General features: G+C 44.1%; 1 protein-coding gene across 10 annotated transcripts in view; it reads right to left on the reverse strand.

The window, feature by feature from the left end:
• The window catches only part of LOC102932319 (leucine-rich repeat and fibronectin type III domain-containing protein 1-like protein), a 251,812-nt gene that overhangs the window by 180,470 nt on the left and 49,222 nt on the right, over positions 1 to 22,120 (reverse strand). The window contains exon 2 of one of the 10 annotated variants that reach the window (XM_043534719.1): positions 51 to 105. The exons of the other annotated variants lie outside the window; for them this stretch is intronic. The gene's annotated coding sequence lies outside the window, so the exon portion shown is untranslated. The remainder of the gene's footprint in view (positions 1 to 50; positions 106 to 22,120) is intronic. 10 annotated transcript variants of the gene reach the window in all.

Genomic DNA, 22,120 nt, shown 5'->3' on the forward strand with positions numbered 1-22,120 from the left:
AAGATTTGACTTAAGGGCTACTACATATAGTTTTGATAGAGCCAACTCACTGTGTTTTTCTTCCTTGCTCTTTTCTTCCTTTTATTTCCTTGAAGTTCTTAATCCCTAGACAATGGGAAGTTATAAAAGACATGCAGTGAGAATGTGGATGTGATAAACTATTGGTTTAGGAAAAAAAAGACTGATGTGAAGGCAGCTTGTGACTATAATGTAAAGTCCTTTATTGTGTTACCACCACACATTTCCATGCTGCAAGATAATCAGAGCGGACTTAAAGGTGCAGAAATAACGCAGCGGCAACAATTTGTGAGCAGCAACCAGTGCCTTCAATGGTGACTTTCTCCTCATATCAGTAGAAGTGTAGAGAATTCTCAGGTTTACACTAAATAATACAGAACACTTGACTAGAGTAGAGTGACCTGCAAGATGCAAAACTAAAGGTAAGGACATGCAAAGCTGCTTGGCTGTGCAGTCAGATTGACTCCTAAGCAATGCATCAAGAAATTAACCAAGGCACTTCATGTTTTGAGCCTTGCTCATTCAGGGTTTGCACCCCCCACAGAACTAGTTTTTGCATAATTTATGTGAAAAATGTAGTGCTTTCTAAGTCACACTAACTCCAAGCTTTCCAAACAGGATTTCTAGCCGCCCAATGACAAGTTTCTAGCTGCCCCCAACAGTTTCCTAAGGGGTGATAAATGGAGAGATAATGAGGAGCTGTAAGTCCAACAGGAGCTACAATACGGAAGGTAGGGAGAACTGGACTTTAAAAAGTGAAGTTACATCTATTCACGCATTCGAAACTTGAAATGTTTTCCAAGAAGTGGGAGGCCTTCTTTGAGGATTCCCCTCCACAAAAATGCCCGAGGTCATTGCTCAATGTACTCAGCAAAGGCTGGAAACAGCTGAAAGTGGGCAACTGAAAAGGCAGAAAATGAACCTGATATAGGGCTCAAAACAAGTTAGGCAGCACTCCCCTGCCTGCCCCAAGAATCCTCTGTGGGATGTACAGTAGAACCCTATTTTACAAACTAACCAGGGACTGAGGAGCTCACAAAGTTGAAGGTGTCAAAATTACAGTAGGTATGGTGCGTAAATTCAAGCATGGTGCATGCCTCACTTTCTACTTGTCCTTCAAACCACTGCAAAAAGTGACTTACAATTCATTGAAGGCACTGAAATGTGAAGGGATGTCGACTTGTTCTTCATTGGTATCACTTTTGTTTTGATTTTTCCCCCCCTCTGGGAAAAATGGTTCATAAAATTAGTCATTCAGAAGACAGTTGCTTGTAAAAAAAAAATCAAGGTTCTATTATGCTATCACGTGACTTACACAATTAGTGCTCTGGCATCACAATTCCCAAAGATGTCAATGGAGTTGCATCAAGGACAAAACTGGCCCTCCCTACTTCAAGGCTGCAGAAGTGGATACAGCCCAGTGCTCTGCTCTCACTTGCAATTTTAGCTCAGAAATGCAGTCTGCAGAACCCTGCTTAGTGGCATCTACTGGAAGCACGAGTATCTGGATTAGACCTGGTCAAAAATTTTCTCTTGAAACAGGTTTTTGACAGAAAATCGGGGTTTCAGAGAAGCAAAACTGTGAAAAGTGACTGCTTTTGGGGGAAAGTTTTGAGTTTTTGTTGAAAACCTAAACTTTTTTTTTTTTTTAAACCCAAAACAGCTTTAAATTTTCTGCAGAAACACTCCCTCCATGCAGTGCAGGTTCCTACGAGGAGCGGCAGTCTGCATGACAGGTATCACCAGGGAACTGTGTTTAAATAAAAGCTATTTTCAGAGTTGATATTTTCAAGCAGAACTTCACTGCAGACTCTTTAAACATTACATATTTTATTTAAATATTTAAAACAACTTCATCTGATTGTTAATTAACGAAGCTGAATGGAAAATAGTTTGCAATGGGGCTTCTTCCAATACAGGCTATGTCACAAATGATCTGACAGTTCTAACCAAGAGGAACCACTAGGAAAGGCTCAGAAATGCTACTTAAAATGTAATTGCTATTTTACTTGGCTGTCAGCAATGTGGGGAAGGAGTGAGTACTACTTTTGTGCTGTAAAGTGTTTAACATTTTGGGGTGTTCAAATAATAATACACAACATGATTATTAGCCAGACTGTGATCCAAACTAAGTCCCCTTTGTTCCATTTCAACAGTGCAATGAGAGACCTACAAGGAGAGCTGAATGTTCCCCCTGGCATGAAGGCGCGTGCTGGTAGGGATCTCTGGCTGCTGTAAAGCTATATAGGCCAGCTGTACACCCAGGTCTTCCCAGTCCACCAGGGTATGAGGCATGGGCAGGTGAGGACACAGCCAGAATAAGCAGTTCCCCAGCCACAGTAAGGGAATGACATAACTGGCTAACTGATAGGTCTGAAAATGTAGTTGTAAATGGGAAACTGTCATGGGCATGTTTCCAGTGAGGTCCTGCAGGGATCAGTTATTGGCCCTGTGCTATTTAAGAGTTTTATCAATGACCTTGAAGAAAATATAAAATCATCACTGAAAGTTTGCAGATGACACAAAAATTGGGGATTGATAAATAATGAACAGGACAAGGCCACTGAATCAGAGTGATCTGGATTGCCTGGACCCAAGCAAACAACGTGTTTTAATTCAGCTAAATGTAAATCTATACATCTAGGAACAAAGAAAGCATACAAAGGCCAAGATTGCAGGATGGGAGACTCTATCCTGGGAATTAGTGACTCTGAAAAATATTTGGGGGTTGTGATGGATAATCAGCTGAACATGAGCTCCCAATGTGACACTGTGGCCAAAAGAGCTAATGCAAATCTGGGATGCATAAAAGCGGATTTTGAGTAGGAGTAGAGGGGTTATTTTACCTCTGTATTCGGCACTGGTGTGACCACTGCTGGAATACTGTGTCCAGTTCTGATGCCCATAATTCAAGAAGGATGTTGATAAATCAGCAAGACCAGATTATATTCACCCAAGAGTTCTGAAGGAACTCAAATATGAAACTGCAGAACTACTAACTATGGTATGTAACCTTGATGCTGAAAAGAGAGAAGGAAGGAAAAAGAAAAAACTTTCTCCCAGCAGGCAGCTGGCCCACCAGAAAGTACCTACTGCAGGCGGATCTGTGATTCCAAGATCAGACGTCCGAGCCATCTCAGGATCCATATGTAAATCCATGATAGAAATCATCCCTGAATCGAGGGACCGCCAATGATGATGATGCTTTGTAACCTATCGCTTAAAACAGCCTCTGTACCAGATGACTGGCGGATAGCTAATATAACGCCAATTTTTAAAAAAGGCTCCAGAGGCGATCCTGGCAACTAGAGGTTGGTAAGCCTAACTTCGGTATTATGCAAATTGGTTGAAACTATAGTAAAGAATTATCAGACACTCAGAGGAGCACAATATGCTGGGGAAGAGTCAACACGGCTTTTATAAAGGGAAATCATGTCTCACCAAGCTATTAGAATTCTTTCTCGGAGTCAACAATCATGTAGACAAGGGTGATCCAATAGATATAGTGTACCTGGACTTTCAGAAAGCCTTTGACAAGGTCCCTCACCAAAGGCTCTTAAGCAAAGTAAGCAGCCATGGGATAAGAGGGAAGGTCCTCTCATAGAACAGTAACTGGTTAAAAGACAGGAAACAAAGAGTAAGAATAAATGGTCAGTTTTCAGAATGGAGAGAGGTAAATACTGTGTTCCCCCAAGTTCTGTACTGGGATCTGTTCTGTTCAACATATTCATAAATGATCTGGAAAAGGAGGTGAACAGTGAGGTGGCAAAATTAACAGATGATATAAAATTACTCAAAAGAGTTAAGTCCAAAGCTGACCACGAAGAGTTACTAAGTAAGACGGAGCCACAAAATGGCAGATGAAATTCAATATTGATAAGTGCAAAGCAATGCACATAGTCCCAATTATACATACTAAATTATGGGGTCTACGTCAACTGTAACCACTCAGGAAAGCCACTGGAGTCATTGTGGATAGTTCTCTGAAAACATCTGCTCATTAGGAAAGAGATAAAATATAATAAAAAGAAAAGGAGTACTTGTGGCACCTTAGAGACTAACCAATTTATCTGAGCATAAGCTTTCGTGAGCTACAGCTCACTTCATTGTTGCCATCCGACGAAGTGAGCTGTAGCTCACAAAAGCTTATGCTCAGATAAATTGGTTAGTCTCTAAGGTGCCACAAGTACTCCTTTTCTTTTTGCGAATACAGACTAACACGGCTGTTACTCCGAAACCTGTCATAAAATATAATAATGCCACTAAATAAATAAATGGTATTCCCACACCTGGAATACTGCATGAAGTTCTGGTCACCCCATCTCAAAAAAAGATGTATTAGAATAAGAAAAGGTACAGAGAAAGGCAACAAAAATGATTAGGAATAGGGGCTTCCAGGGATGCTGGAACAATGTGTACAGTGGGGGTGCTGAACAAATCTGTAAACCTATATGTAATGGAAACCACTTCAAGCCAGAGGGTATGGCAGCATCCTTAGTTCCAGCACCTATGTGAGTTTCCATACAAGGAGGGAGTAAAAAGACTAGAACTGCTCAGCTTAGAAAAGATGACTTGAAAAGGGGACATGATAGAGTGTGGAGAATCATGAATTGCGTGGAGAAAGTGAACAACATAAGTGAACATAACGCAAGAACATAACTCAAGAACCAAAGATCAACAAATGAAATTAATATGCAGCAGATACAAAACAAACATAAGGAAGTATTTCTTCACACAACACACAGTAAACCTGTGGAACTCATTGCCAGGGGATGTTGTGAAGGCTAAAAGAATAACGCGATTCAAAAAAGAATTAGCTATATTCATGGAAGATAGGTCCATCTATGGCTATTAGTAAAGATGGTCAGCGAATGCAATCTTGTGCTCTGATGTCCCTAAACCGCTGACTGCCAGAAGCTGGGAATGTACAACAGGGAATGGATCAGACGCTAATTGCCTTGTTCTGTTCATTCCCTCTGAAGCATCTGGCACTGGCCACTGTTGGAAAACAAGATATTAAGCTAGAAGGATCATTAGTCTGACCCAGTATGGCCATTCTTATGGTCTTATAAATTGGAGATGGTTCAGAGAAGAGTCATGAGAATGATTAAAGCATTGGAAAACATGCTTATAGTGATACACTCCAGGAGCTCAATCTATTTAGCATAACAAAGAGATGGTTGTTTATTTATTCTTTTACGTAGAGACTGTCCAGATAGATATGTGGATACAGTTGGCAACGGGCTTTGTTGCACGGAGAGGTTCCTGGGTTAGTGGTTCTGTTGTGTGGTGTGTGGTTGCTGGTGAGTATTTGCTTCAAGCTGGGGGGCTGTCTGTAAGCAAGGACTGGCCTGTCTCCCAAGATCTGTGAGAGTGATGGGTCATCCTTCAGGATAGGTTGTAGATCCTTGATGGTGCGTTGGAGAGGTTTTAGTTGGGGGCTGAAGGTGATGGTTAGTGGTATTCTGAACCTATCCTTGCAACAAAGCCCGTTGCCAACTGTGTCCACATATCTATTCAGGGGACACCATCACAGGGCCTAATCACATCAGCCACACTATCAGGGGCTCGTTCACCTGCACATCTACCCATGTGATATATGCCATCATGTGCCAGCAATGCCCCTCTGCCATGTACATTGGCCAAACTGGACAGTCTCTACGTAAAAGAATAAATGGACACAAATCAGACATCAAGAATTATAACATTCAAAAACCAGTCGGAGAACACTTCAGTCTCTTTGGTCACTTGATTACAGACCTAAAAGTCACAATATTACCACAAAAAGACTTCAAAAACAGACTCCAACGAGAGACTGCTGAATTGGAATTAATTTGCAAACTGGATACAATTAACTTAGGCTTGAATAAAGACTGAGAGTGGATGGGTCATTACACAAAGTAAAATTATTTCCCCATGTTTATTCCCCCCGCCCCCCCCCCCGCTGTTCCTCAGATGTTCTTGTCAACTGCTGGAAATGGCCCACCTTGATTATCACTACAAAAGGTCTCCCCCCTCCCCCCTGGCTCTTCTGCTGGTAATAGCTCACCTTACCTGATCACTCTCGTTACAGTGTGTAGGGTAACACCCATTGTTTCATGTTCTCTGTGTATATAAATCTCCCCACTGTATTTTCCACTGAATGCATCTGATGAAGTGAGCTGTAGCTCACGAAAGCTTATGCTCAAATAAATTTGTTAGTCTCTAAGGTGCCACAAGTCCTCCTTTTATTTTTGACCATGAGGATAATAAATCACTGGAACAATTTACCAAGGGTTGTGGTGGATTCTCCTTTTTTTAAATCAAGATTGGATGTTTTTCTAAAAGATCTGGTCTAGGAATTATTTTGGGGAAGTTCTATGACCGGTGTTATATAGAAGGTCAGAATATATTAATTGTACGCCAGTGTACTTCAGACATTTTGAAGCTGCTCTAAATTATGGTGAGGCCAGCAGAAAGATACTTGACTTGAGGAGCAAAGAGCTGCAAATTTATAAAAAACACACAGCTGAAAAATGGATGCAAACTAAGAACAGCTCTTTATCAGTTCTTTAGCTTATATTCCTCAAAGATCTGGTTTCTACTCGGAAAACTGTACAAGTGATCCCAGCATGTTCTTTCAGCCAAGACTTCTCAGCTGTTACCCTCAGCTGAGCGATCCAGATAGAAGCACCCAAGTAGATGACTCTTCAGTATTCTTTCCCCCAGGTAACTGACTGAACCAACTTCTACTCTCAGGAACTCAGTTTACAGCAAGTCTGGCTTCAAATGTTGATTTTTCAAATGAACAGAGTTGCCTCACAGCTGTTAATAGTGGATACAGAATAGCAGCAGCTGTCTATAAATTGGAAAAATACTACTTGAACATGGCAGATGGATGCAAATATGCAAGATACATATGCATCATTTAGTATCTGCAAGCATACATAATGGCGTATGATTTCATGTGTGCATGAAATTCACCCCTGTGCAGAAGACCTACCCGCTTCTTAAGACCTCAAAATATGGCATAACCAAAACTAAAATGCTGTATTGGTCCTACTAACTCTGGCAGGCAACGTGAAGTCTGGAGATCAGAGGCAAACACCATGTCTTGCAGGATACAAATGGTGAACACAAGTTTCTTCTTATGACTGTTTTAATTTCTTAGAAGTACTCAACCCAGCATTATTGATGGCTTGGGTGCATCTGATGTCATCCTCCTCCAGTTCCATTGCCTGATTTCACACTCATGGTCTGTAATGAGGAAAGACCCTTGTCAGAGCCAGCATTTCCCTGATGACGCCATCAATGTAACTACAAATCAAGAACTCTCAAATTGTGGTCCATGGATCACCCGTAGACTGCATGCCCACCAGAGCACACAGAGAGTACAATGGGTGTCTGGCGAAAGAAAGCAGTACATGAGAAATATCTTACAAAGTGAGCTGTAGAATGAAAACATTTGTGTTCTACTACTATTTATAGATTTAAGGTTATATCGGATGTATTGTACTCAAAAATCTATATGCTGCCTGCTAGACCCCTCCATAACCTCGTATAACAATAGACTAGGAGTCTCAAAAAGGCATGGCTCAGTGCTCTAAACATCAGGCTCCCTGGAGTCACAGGTTCAAATCTCCCAACAGTGTTGACTTTATCCTTCATTCTTTTAAAGTCGACAAATGATGTTGCAAGCAGTCAGATGAGGACAAATCTTTTGTAGGAGAATCTAAAAACCACAGCGCTGTTTGTGGGTTATAGACATAAAAGATCCCATGGGGCACGTTTGTTTTTGTTTTTTAAACAAGAGCAGAGTTTTGCCCAAGTCTTGTCCAGAATTTACCCTCCCCTGTCACTATTGTATGGACTGTGTATTAACTGGTTGCCACCCACTGCCCCAGAGGTATTTACTGGTGCTGTATATAGCTAATAAAGCACTCTGGGAACCAGTGAGTTGAAAGGTATTATATAAATGTGAGATGTTATTAGAGAAGATGTACAAGTGTTTGTTTTGAGAGCTATGAAGCAGAAAAATATGGACAGACAATAGCCTCTTAATAATATAAACACTTGTTTCACATTATTAAATTATCATGACGTATTAGCTGTATTGCAGTAATACCTAAAGCTTCCAATCCCATTGTTCTGGTCGCTGCACAAACAGGTAATAAAAAGACAGTTCCTGCTCCACACAGAGAAATTATTTCATGCAATTACTTTCTGTTCCTTGGAGAACTACTGTATACGTGTGTATACACACTGCATGAATGGTGGGGAGAGAATACTCCCTAGCACCTTCTTTAATTCCTTTGCACACTTTACAGCAATAGTGAATTTGTTTTTTCTTTAACGATTGCTGTAATAACCAATGGGGGTGGGGGTTCACCCATTTCCAGATATCACTGGTACTACCGTCTTTTGTTTGTATGCAAAATTCAAGTTTGTTTTACTGTGAGGACATGTAGTGCCCACCTCATTACCGAAAAGAGGAAAACAGCATGAGCTACTGATTGCAATGCAGCAAACAGAATCTGAAACAGCATGAATGACACTGATGCAGTGGGCTCCAAATGAGCTGCTGCTGTCAAAAAAAAAAACAAAAAAAAAACAAAAAAAAAGAACTCTAATGGAAGAGCCCTCTTCAGTCCCATTCGCTTGTTATGAAGTTAAATTACTTTAGTGCTTTCGTTACTGACACTTCATTTTGGTCTGTCTGTATTACGTTGCATTAACTTTATTCTTCCATCCAACACGGACATTGCTCATGCTGTTTTCCTTGCTGCAGAAGTAGCAGGCACAGGGTCTGAAGTCCTGGAGGATTTTTCTTTTGTGCTCACAGATTGCATTACACATATTTCTTACATGGTTTTCTTTCCTAGTTCTGTAGAACCTGCTACCAGCACAGGTTAGTAAAGAGGTGAGAAATCAGATTTCATTCCCTCTGACTCATCCACAGCCTGTTGGTTCACTCTGAAGATCATGTGAGTACCAAGTAACTGTCAGCTTTGATAAATGCTCAGCTACACCCCCCACACACCACAGTAGCTTTCTGGGGTGTTGCAGTGCATAAAATTGACCAACTATCTTAGGAGTCTATGAAGACTGTAGGAATGAATCAGCAGTTTGATTATTCATCTGCATTGTCATGAGCACATAAAAGTGAGGAGCCTAATGGTTTACCTCTTCAGACACTCCTAAATGGCAGCTGAGTCTGATTGAAAAATTTTTTCCCAGTTCATAAGAAAATAAGAATGGCCATACTGGATCAGATCAATGGTCCATCTAGCCCAGTATCCTGTCTCCCAACAGTGGCTGATGCCAGCTGCTTCAGAGGGAATGAACACAACAGGGCAATTACTGAGTGACCCATCCCTGTAGTTCAGTTCCTTTCATGGAAGTGGATTAATATGGTGCCAGGTATTATTTATATCACTTTCTTGTAAAAGCTCAGGTAAGTCAGACCAACATCTGGTGGGGTTTGATAACCTCAATATCCTGTGTCCCATGCCCTACGGCTTTGCAACAAACAGGGCATAAGAAACTCTGCTGGATGTGGGGCCTGACTTTCAACTTTCTGGCTTCCCACATACTGATGCAACTGACTGGACTCTCGGGGATGAGGAAGATAATGGCTAGCATTTCAGGTTGTTCTGCAAGGGATGGTGTGAGTATGGATGTTCAGATGTAGTTTCTATATTATCTCTATCTACCTTAGACAGAGGCTACACATCTCTCCAAACAGCAGCAGCTACACTGATCAAAGCATTCTTCTGTTGACATAGCTGAGTCTACACTGGGGATAAGGGCAGCATAACTACATTGGTCAGGGGGGTGGTTTTTCACACCGTTCACCAATTTAGCTATGTCAACCTAAATTTTAACTGTAGACCAAGCCTTAATACCACATGCTGAAGCAGGTCTGATTCCATCCACTGGGGGGCAGTTGTGATTTACACACTAGCTAGAACATCACATCAGCTCCTGCTTTCTTCCCTGGATTGTACCAAACGGATGACAGTTGCACTGGAGACTGCTGTCCTGACTCCAACTTGCTCCCACGTTGCACAGACCCCTGGGCGTGTGGGTGGTTCAGTAGCTAATCCAGCACCCTGGGGTCTATGTAAAGGCCACGAGTTATATCTTCACGTGGTGCCTTGGCTCCAGCAATATTCAGAGCCCAGGGGCCCAGCTCCACCAATATTTGGGGCTGGGTGCCTCCCCCAGCCCACCTGCCGCCCCCTTGCGCCTCCTCCATGTGTCCCCCGGCCTCCGCTTGCTGCCCCCACGCACCTCCCCAGGCCCTGGAGCAGAGCATCCCTGGATGCCTCTTCCATGCAGCTCCATGCTGCCTCCCTGCAGCAACTGCTGCCGCAAGGTCCTAGTGCCCCTCATCTCAACTGCCAGGGCAGACTGACTGAACTTGCCCTTCCATCTCAGACCCTTCCCTTTTCTGGCAGGACCCTCCACCAACACAGGGGGCCCCCAGCCCGCAGTCACTGCTCCTGCCCCATGCTGGGCAAGGAGGCAGCCCCATCCCTCACCCCCAGTGAGACTACAGTGAGGGGCAGCAGGAAGGAAGGAGGTGCACACAGCACCCCCGGGCACTCACCACGGGGGAGACGAGGGAGATTCCTGGACCTGAGAGGGGCCCTAGGAGCACACATGCAGTGACAGTGGTGGGGGTGAGTGTGCTGCTCAGGGGGCGGGAAAGGGGGGCTGATCCCCCAGAGCTCACTGCTGTCGGCTGGGAAAGGGCTGTGGGGAGTGCTCCTCTCTGGCCCTGTCCCGGAGCAGCCTGCCTGAACCCCAAACTCATCCCCAGCCCTGCCCCACCCCAGAGCCCACACCCCCAGCCAGAGCTTTCACCCTCCCACCGCACCCTCAACCCTAGCCCTGAGCCCCTCCAACACCCCAAACACCTTATCCCTAGTCCCAGCCAGAGCCCTCATCCCCCTGCACTCTAACCCTCTGCCCGAGCCCTGAGCCCCCTCCCACACTCCAACCCCCCTCGCCTCAGACAGAGCCCTCACCCCCCACATTCCTACTCTCACCCTGAGCCCCCCCACATCCCAAACCCCTCACTCCCAGCCCCAGACAGAGCTCTCACCCCCTACACCCCATTCTCGCCCTGAGCCCCTCCCACACCCCACATCTGCAGCCACATCCCACAGCCCTCACCCCTCCCTCCACACCCCCTCCCATCCCCAAATTCCCTCCCAGAGCCTGCACCCTGCATCCCAATCCCCTGCCCCAGCCTAGGGCCTGCACCCCAGACCTCCTCCCCCACCCAAACTCCCTCCCAGAGCCTTGGGCAGGTGGGGGTGGAGTTTGGACAGGGGCAGGTTCTGGGCACCACCAAAAATTATACAAATTTTTGCCGCCCCTGGGTCTATGGTCAACGAAAGCCATCTGTTTGTAGTTAGGCCATGGTACCAGGCTCATCTATTTACGGGGGCTTTTTCCTTGGTAGCATACAGAGTTGCATTCATGTTGGGTTTGGCGTTAATCTGTACGGTCAGTTAACGTGTGCTGTGTTTAGTTTTCTGTGCATCTACTTTGACTACCTCTTGATTGGGGCATTTTTTATACTGCAATATAAATAAAACACAGGGCCTTCTACTGACCTGATCCATCTCCTAAACACAAAACATCTTGGTAACAGACAGAAGTGCAGCATTATATCTGCAACAAATTACAAGGGTTTTTACGACTAAGAAATTATCAGACTGGAAACAATCCCTACAGAACTGTAAGTGCTATGGGGCAGGCAGGCCCCTATGTGTGGACTGCACGTAGTGGGTGCTACTAAAATACCCTTACTACTACGGCAGCCAATATATTTTATTTAGATTGCAAGGTGCATGTAATTAACTTGAAGGACCATGCATAAAAACAGAGAAATAAAATATCCCCAATTCCAAATTCTGAAATGATAAAAGCAGAGTTCGGTAAACTGATCTCATGCTTTGTTTTGTTTGAATCGTTAGGATGCAAATTTGGCTCTCTCTGAACATGCCACTGGGTTTTTTTTACTCGATTTTCTCACTTTAGGGACAAAATCTTGTTTGAAACATCTAAGCTTAGCTACAGGGGATTTTATCATATTCTGAAAGAAACAAAAGATAATTCAGATGGACCATTTCTGATAATACATGGACTAAAAATAGAACAATAGGCAAAATGAAACTCTGATGAGAACATAGGGATCTGAATGTTCAGGTTTAATAACTGGGTGCACTGCTCCAATAAATCTAGGTTATTGCTGTAGCTCTAATTGCACCAAATGTCCCCTAAACATAATTTATTCTTTTTAATTCTTCTTTCTGAATATGCTCTAAGCTGGCACAAAACAAAAACTCCCTATGGCTATAAGCAAGAGGAACTGACATCTCCAGGATCTGCATGAAACCCTCAGCTCAACTCTTAACCACAGATACTTAAAAACCTATAAAGGAACAATCAGTGGAAAGTCATCATCTAATTGAAAAAAGAAAAGGAGGACTTGTGGCACCTCAGAGACTAACAAATTTATTTGAGCATAAGCTTTCGTGAGCTACAGCTCACTTCATCGGATGCAACATTTGTCAGTCTCTAAGGTGCCACAAGTCCTTTTCTTTTCATGGATACAGACTAACATGGCTGCTACTCTGAAACCTACCATCTAATTGGTTAATGGTTTTGCTGAAGGCAAAGAAATTAAAGCCACACTAAAGTTCCCAATGGATTCCATCCTAAGGTAACACCTTGACCTAGTTAAAAGCACTTTGCAAACACCTAGTGCTAAAAACTGACTGAACAACATGATGACACTGGCTTGTGTATGGTGGTAAGGAGGAGGGAAGATAAAATGTCTGTTTTGGTGACTGGGAGAAATTTCACTCAAAGGACCAAATCAAACAACCAATCAGTCAATTCAACCTCTGTAGTAGCAAGGAAAAGCCATGGAATTTGCAGCCAGGTGGACACACTGTCTCCAAGCAGCCTTGAACCACTGCGGCCTGTGGCTGGGGAGCAATAATAAAAGAAGTCCAGAAAGAAAAATAAAGAACCATAAACCGAAAAGTTCCCTCCAGCCCGATATGTTTTGCAGGGTTCATTTTTCTCCTTTAAAGTGAATTTAGTGCTGGTAAAAGGTACTGCCCTGACAGCCACTGGGCCTTGAGTCTCTGTCATTTAGTCACCAAACAGGTATAACATGGACAACTGGAAGACTGGTTTCACACCTACAAAGCCCTTCAGGGTAATAAGGTACTTCAGTCTTTAAAACTGATTCAGTCTGTTGGCAACCTAAGCAAGGTTCCCAACAGTCTAATTCAGTGTTTCAAATTGTGCTGCAACATCGTGCCTCAGAGCACCTTCCAGTAGAGCACTAAACTGTGATAATGGCTTGCTATGATGTATACACCTACACGGCCAGAAGGCCAGACACCTCTGTGCAGAAAGCCAGCACAAGGCCCTGAAGGCATAAATGGGATTTAGGGGTGCATCAGACTTGGGATGAATTTCACTTGGAAAGCCTATTCCCAAGGGCTTTGCTGCATGGCAGCAGGCTCAGCTAGTTTGAAGGAACATCCAAACTCCACGTGATGGATTCGGTCACAGAGACCTGCTTGGGACTGTCACCTGGTGTGCTGAGACTACCTCTGAGCCTGTTTTCCCTGCCAGCTTGGGTCTCCAGAACCCTGTCTTGTTGAGCCAGATATGCTAATCTGCTGCAACACAGACCCAGGGTCTGATCCATGCCCCCAAAGATGCAGACTTAACTGAAAACGGCTTAGCAAGTGCTCCTGTCTCTAGCACCCAGACATCCAGCTCCCAATGGGATCCAAACCCCAAATAAATTACTTTTATTCTGTATAAAGCTTATACATGGTAAACTCATAAATTATCCTCCCGCTAGGACACTGATAGAGAGATATGCACAGCTGTTTGCTCCCCCAGATATTAATTGCTTACTCTGGCTTAATTAAGTATAAAAAGTAGGATTTACGTGGTTCCAAGTTATAGCAGACAGAACAAAATAAGTTACCAAGCAAAAAAAAAACCAAACAAACAAAAAACCACGCAAGTCTAAGCCTAATACATTAAGAAACTGATTACAGATGAAACCTCACCCTCAGAGATGTTCCAATAAGCTTCTTTCACAGGCTAGACTCCTTCCTAGTCTGGGCCCAATCCTTTTCAGACCAATGGTGTGGTTTATGGCCTAGGTCCAGCAATCACTCAGACTCCCTTAGTTATAGTCCGTTGTCCCAGTTTCTTTCAGGCATCTCTTTGGGGTGGAGAGGCCATCTCTTGAGCCAGCCAAAGACAAAATGGAGGGGTTTCCAGGGCCTTTTATATTCTCTCTCTTGTGGGCGGAAACCTCTTTGTTCTTCTGTGCAAAATCACAGCAACAAGATGGAGTTTGTAGCCACCTGAGCAAGTCACATGTCCATGAATGATTCAGCTTTTTGCAGGCTGACGCCATTAGAATCATAGAATCATAGAATATCAGGGTTGGAAGGGACCTCAGGAGATCATCTAGTCCAACCCCCTGCTCAAAGCAGGACCAATCCCCAATTAAATCATCCCAGCCAGGCTTTGTCAAGCCTGACCTTAAAAACTTCTAAGGAAGGAGATTCCACCACCTCCCTAGGTAACGCGTTCCAGTGTTTCACCACCGTCCTAGTGAAAAAGCTTTTCCTAATATCCAACCTAAACCTCCCCCACTGCAACTTGAGACCATTACTCCTTGTCCTGTCATCTGCTATCACTGAGAATAGTCTAGAACCATCCTCTTTGGAACCACCTCTCAGGTAGTTGAAAGCAGCTATCAAATCCCCCCTCATTCTTCTCTTCTGCAGACTAAACAATCCCAGTTCCCTCAGCCTCTCCTCATAAGTCATGTGTTCCAGACCCCTAATCATTTTTGTTGCCCTTCGCTGGACTCTCTCCAATTTTTCCACATCCTTCTTGTAGTGTGGGGCCCAAAACTGGACACAGTACTCCAGATGAGGTCTCACCAATGTCGAATAGAGGGGAACGATCACGTCCCTCGATCTGCTCGCTATGCCCCTACTTATACAGCCCAAAATGCCATTGGCCTTCTTGGCAAGAAGGGCACACTGTTGACTCATATCCAGCTTCTCGTCCACTGTAACCCCTAGGTCCTTTTCTGCAGAACTGCTGCCTAGCCATTCGGTCCCTAGTCTGTAGCTGTGCATTGGATTCTTCCATCCTAAGTGCAGGACTCTGCACTTGTCCTTGTTGAACTTCATCAGATTTCTTTTGGCCCAATCCTCCAATTTGTCTAGGTCCCTCTGTATCCTATCCCTACTTGCCACCGTATCTACCACTCCTCCTAGTTTAGTATCATCAGCAAATTTGCTGAGAGTGCAATCTACACCATCCTCCAGATCATTTATGAATATATTGAACAAAACCGGCCCCAGGACAGACTCTTGGGGCACTCCACTTGATACCGGCTGCCAACTAGACATGGAGCCATTGATCACTACCCGTTGAGCCCGACAATCTAGCCAACTTTCTACCCACCTTATAGTGCATTCATCCAGCCCATACTTCTTTAACTTGCTGACAAGAATACTGTGGGAGACCATGTCAAAAGCTTTGCTAAAGTCAAGAAACAATACATCCACTGCTTTCCCTTCATCCACAGAACCAGTAATCTCATCATAGAAGGCGATTAGATTAGTCAGGCATGACCTTCCCTTGGTGAATCCATGCTGACTGTTCCTGATCACTTTCCTCTCGTATAAGTGCTTCAGGATTGATTCCTTGAGGACCTGCTCCATGATTTTTCCAGGGACTGAGGTGAGGCTGACTGGCCTGTAGTTCCCAGGATCCTCCTCCTTCCCTTTTTTAAAGATGGGCACTACATTAGCCTTTTTCCAGTCATCTGGGACCTCCCCCGATCGCCATGAGTTTTCAAAGATAACGGCCAATGGCTCTGCAATCACAGCCGCCAACTCCTTTAGCACTCTCGGATGCAACACATCCGGCCCCAAGGACTTGTGCACGTCCAGCTTTTCTAAATAGTCCCGAACCACTTTCTTCTCCACAGAGGGCTGGCCACCTACTCCCCATGCTGTGTTGCCCAGCGCAGCAGTCTGGGAGCTGACCTTGTTCGTGAAGACAGAGGCAAAAAAAAGCATTGAGTACATTAGCTTTTTCCACATCCTCTGTCACGAGATTGCCTCCCTCATTCAGTAAGGGGCCCACACTTTCCTTGACTTTCTTCTTGTTCACATACCTGAAGAAACCCTTCTTGTTACTCTTAACATCTCTTGCTAGCTGCAGCTCCAGGTGCGATTTGGCCCTCCTGATTTCATTCCTACATGCCCGAGCAACATTTTTATACTCTTCCCTGGTCATTTGTCCAATCTTCCACTTCTTGTAAGCTTCTTTTTATGTTTAAGATCCGCACGGATTTCACTGTTAAGCCAAGCTGGTCGCCTGCCATATTTACTATTCTTTCGACACATCGGGATGGTTTGTCCCTGTAACCTCAATAGGGATTCTTTGAAATACAGCCAGCTCTCCTGGACTCCTTTCCCCCTCATGTTATTCCCCCTGGGGATCCTACCATCAGTTCCCTGAGGGAGTCGAAGTCTGCTTTCCTGAAGTCCAGGCTCCGTATTCTGCTGCTTACCTTTCTTCCCTGTGTCAGGATCCTGAACTCGACCAACTCATGGTCACTGCCTCCCAGATTCCAATCCACTTTTGCTTCCCCTACTAATTCTTCCCGGTTTGTGAGCACCAGGTCAAGAAAAGCTCTTCCCCTAGTTGGCTCCTCCAGCACTTGCACCAGGAAATTGTCCCCTACATTTTCCAAAAACTTCTTGGATTGTTTGTGCACCGCTGTATTGCTCTCCCAGCAGATATCAGGTGATTGAAGTCGCCCATGAGAACCAGGGCATGCGATCTAGTAGCTTCTGCGAGTTGCCGGAAGAAAGCCTCATCCACCTCATCCCCCTAGTCCGGTGGTCTATAGCAGACTCCCACCACTACATCACTCTTGTTGCTCACACTTCTAAACTTAATCCAGAGACGCTCAGGTTTTTCTGCAGTCTCATGCCGGAGCTCTTCATTGTTTACATGTTAGTCTAAATGTTCCCAGGAAAGCTCAGATGTGGACTGGTATCTCCCAAAGTCCATTGTCAGTTAAATGTTTCTTGATTGGGCACTTACTGAGAATAGTCCTTTCTCAAGAAGCTGACCAAATGCTTCACTGCAGCTACTTAGAATCAAACACATTGAGATACAAGTACATAGCCAATACTCATAACTTCAAATTCAAAAAGGATACACACATACTGACAGCATAATCATAACCAGCAAACTACAACCTTTCCATAGACACCCCACTTGACCTCCTCTGTAGAAGACCTGGTGCAACCATAGGATCTTGGTTACAACAATGATCTATACAGTCACATCCGATGAAGTGAGCTGTAGCTCACGAAAGCTGATGCTCACATAAATTTGTTAGTCTCTAAGGTGCCACAAGTCCTCCTGTTCTTTAAACCAAAGAGGAATCACTTGTCTGATTATTTTCTTTGCTGAGTAATTCTCATCTGCTCAATATCGTGTTTGTTTTCTCTGATTTGCCTCTTTTCTATCTATGCCAGATTCAGTTTTCTGGCTGGTTTTGCCTCTTTCACTGATGCCTGGCTACCACTCTTCTTGCCAGGACACAACGGGAGGGAAGGGGGAAATCTGCAACTCCTTCTTCCAGATCTGCTAAATGGACTTGCTAAGATTGTGAAGTGATTAGGAATGTGTGTGTCCAACTTGACACGTTAAAGGTGCCTGATTTTCAGAGCGCTCTGAGCATTCGCCCTCTGAAAATCAGGCCCCTTCACATGGCTCATGTGGGGCACCCAGAATCGTTAGCGGTTTATGAAAATCTTGGCCTAGTTGTATTCAAATTGGGAGTGACCTTTGTTCAAAAAAAGGGTGGGGGGCACTTCTAATCACATCTGATCCTGCTCTGCTGACTAAGGCAAGTGCTAAGACTAGCAAGGGAAGGGTTCTGTCATCCAGCCAGGAACGGACCCTTAATAAAAGCATAGAATATAAAGGCAGGAAAGACCTGTAATGGTCTCTCTCCTTCATCCCCCTCACCCAGCACAGGAAGCTCCCTATGCCACAGTTTTCCAGCACTTTCCCCAGCCTGATTGTGTAGAAAGTCTCATATTTCAAAGACTAAGATCTCATTCTCAGGAGTGTTTTCCTGATATTCAGTCTAAATTTTCCCTCTCTTTCTGTCACCCCGTTCCTCCTAGCTCTACCCATTCCTTCCACCGTAAACAGTTCCTCTCTCTGGTAGGTATTTATACAATTAGGTCCCAATCCTGTCATCAGATCACACAGGCAAAAGGGTCCATCCACGCAGATCCAACTGCAGGATCAGGTAGTAAATACCTGAAGCGCATTATAGGCAACTCATGGCCATGCTACTCAATTAGCATCTAATTCTGAGAACCCACAATCCCAAGTGGAGTCTGTGCTCATCTCTTCTGAAAACCAGACCCTTAATCTTGTCTTGTCAGTCGGTCAGTCCCTCCAGCATCCTAGTCACATCCTCTTCCCTGACAGCCTTCCAATTTGTCTGCATCTTTCATTGGACTGAATTAAAATTTTCACTCTCGTCTGTTCAGGGAAACCAAAATCCCATCCATCAGTTTATAGTCTAGCAGCAGCCCGAGATTCTATACTGAAGGGCGCATCAGATATATAATCCTTTAGGCTCAGCTCCTAGATGGGGATGGGAGCTCAAGGACCCCTGCGCTAAGCAGCATCCAACTGACTTCAGTGCAATACTGTATGGACCCAGGGAGCTAGTCTATCCTAATTCAGGATCAGTGCCTCAAACTGTAGACTCACTGGGCCAGGGATTCATTTGTCCAGGAAGTACCATGTGCCTCTGTTGCTATATAAATAACCCATCATCCTCCCACCTTTTCCTGCCCTATTCTCTTCCCATCCCACTTGCTACATTTCTTGTATTTCAGAGCCCTGGGCCTATTCTGGTGAGAATTTTGCGAAGCAAGGAATGTTCTGGTTCCTTTGTGCTCAGTCCTTACGGCTTTTGAAGTGTTGGTAGCAGTGCAGCAAACATTAGAAAAACATGCAGTTCACTCCTGTTTCTGAGTCTCCAGAAAGGTTGAGAGAGTTATTTAGGAATGCATCAATTCTGACAGGGCTACAAATTAAATGTCATGTTCCTATTACAGTCAAGAACATGCGGCAAGGGGCAGATCAGAAATGTCCGTGCATTTCAATGTAGTTGTGACCCAGAGAGCGGAGGATAGTGGTGCAGGGAGTTAAGAGCTAAAAAGCGAAAAGCAGAAGCCACTTCATCTCCTTTGTTCTTCTCAGGATTCAGACTGGGTTTTTCTTATAGCAAGAAGGCAGATGAGGGGGTTTATTAAGTGGCTAGGTCTGTTCTACAATCTGTGGCATATCTAACGTACCGATTACAGCAGGACACTGATTAACCAGGAGCAGGCAGAAAAGAACTGCGGCAGAGCCAGCTGAAAAGGAAATAGCAATAACATTTCACTCTTCAAAAGACTTTTCCATCCCAACACACTTAGTGAATTAAGCTGTGATGGGATACTACTAACTTCTTTTGAAAATCGAGAAACTGAGGCACATGAAGGGGAAGCAATTTGCTTAAGGTTACATGATGAATCAGTGACAGGAAATGGGAAGAGAAGCCACGAAGATGACATGAGCTAGTCAGCTCAGTCCATAAGCAGCCCTGGGCCAGAGGCAATCATTCTGTGTCACATGCTGGAAAAGTGCCTGGGGTTTGTTCTATTATTCCCCCCTAGTACAAAATGACCATTCTCAGCTCACAGCCAGTTGCTGATTTGGGAATTCAAGTGCAGCTTTATACACGAAGAGTACCATCTAGGCTGTAATCATATGGAATAAGAGTGGAGACGGCTCATTAAGAACCCCTTGGCAAGATCTCCTGCTCTCCTGTCAATGATTATATCACCTTGGGAGAAGTAACAATGAAAGCCTTAATGTTTAATCCTGCCCGTTCTCCAAGGCAGAGAATATGGTGTCCCAAGGTAGAGGCTGCTAATACCCTTTTCTTTGTCATTAAAGATGTCATTTTACCAGAAACCCCTTTTAACAGGCATGAGTGAGAATCCTTTATCCAATTAGCTTCTCAACCACAAAGCTCTGACCCTTTATTGTCTGATGAAGTCTGCGCTGCGTTCAGTAACACACATACTAAATCTAGCACATGCAGCCCTCCAGGGTAAGTCGTCTTCAAACAAATATAATCTGGAAACTGACCACTTCCAGCTCTTAGCTGCCTTCAGAACCCCAGTCACTTGTCCCTGAACGAGGCCCCAAATACTAGCCCTGTCAGGGAGGATCCCCACCTTGTGTAAATGTGAAACGTGGCTATTAGGAGAGAGGGCCAGTACCCACCCTGTTCCTGTGCACTGATCTGCTACCAGATGTCGTACCACATAAATTCTGTCCTTATTGGGGGCAGCTGATTCACCTTGGTTAGAAGACATTTCAATTTAACTTTCAGTGAGCTCTGAAACATTAAAGCCAAAGACCAAGAGAAGATCCTGCCTCAGGAAACAGCTCTTATAGAGCTGCTTGGGGGGACACACACACCCCTACTAAAATACATGACCATCCTCCTTTACCAGCTACCCAAGCTACCTCACTAGAGCAAGCCCCAAAGCTAATTCTCATTATTGCTTATACTATGGGTGCGCTGGCAGCACTTAGGGCACTGTTCAGGAAAAGGTCTGTTTTCCTGAGCGTATGAAGAATTCACAAGCCAAGATGATAAACCATAGATGCCCTTCACACTCTGACCTGGGATATTGTCTAATCAGGTCACTAATAAAATATATCTGCAAATACAAAGACAGCACACTCTGGAAGTGTAGCAGAGAGCTCAGACCCCTACAGCGAAGTACCTGGTATAACAAAACACATTTACAACTATTCTAAATCACTTGAACTATTACAATAAAATGAAATATTACATGACTTTGTAACTCTTTAACAAATACATAAATACCTTCAGGAATAGCCAGGTACTCTTCACACTAGCTGCAGTGACCACAACAGTGTTTTAGAAGGTCATAATAGGTCTCCTTCAGATAAAGGGTAAAATTTTCAAAAACACTGAAGTCCCATTTTCAAAAGTCACTTAAGGCTCCTAAGTTTTTACACTTTTGAAAATTTTATCTGAAATATAAAAGTGCTACCAAACTTCAGTTCTAAACCAAACACCGTTCTCTATATTGTGCCAGTATCTTCTCTGTGCAATAACCATCTTTCCAGGCACTAAACTCAGTCTGACTGGGTCCTTCTTTGCAGCCATGTTTCCCTCTCTGCCTTAGCAAAAAACTGCGGAGAATAACCATGCACAGCTTCACAATGTCATCATCTGTGACTGGCTTCTCCGACAGCTGTTTAAATTTCTCTCTACAAATAATGCCATGTTAAACTAAAGGATTATGGTACTTGCCAATTCAAGGCAGACTCAGCAAGTGTTACAGAGAGCTCAAATCCCTGCAGCAAGTCACCTCTAGCTCCCCAGAGATGTGACAGAGTCCTATATTGAAAGAGATGGCAGGTGAGTGGGGGTGGACAGATCAAGCTTTGGCATTTTATTAAGTTTGTGTAAAACAAATGTTATTTCAAAATATAGGTTACATTTACCCTGAAAGGCTATTCCAGCCAATCAACCACTCGAGATATAGAGGCAGGGTGGGGGAGACGGATAGAAAGTACATTAAAAAAAAAAAGTCTTAGGACAGAAAAGAAGAATGGCCATGCTGGGACAGACCAGTATCCGGTCTTCTGACAGTGGCTGGCACCAGAAGCTACAGAGGGAATGAACAGAACAGGACAATTTATTGAGCAATCCATCCCTTCATCCAGTCCCAGCTTTTGGCAGTCAGCGGTTTAGAGACATGCAGAGCATGGGGTTGTGTGCCTGACCATCTTGGTTAATAGCCATGGATAGATCTATCCTCCATGAACTTCTCTCATTCTTTTTTAAACCCAGTTATACTTTTGACCTTCACAACATTGGTTGGTGATGAGTTCCACAGGTTGA

Source organism: Chelonia mydas, chromosome 23 (genome assembly GCF_015237465.2).
Source record: "Chelonia mydas isolate rCheMyd1 chromosome 23, rCheMyd1.pri.v2, whole genome shotgun sequence".
NCBI classification, from domain to species: Eukaryota; Metazoa; Chordata; order Testudines; family Cheloniidae; genus Chelonia; species Chelonia mydas.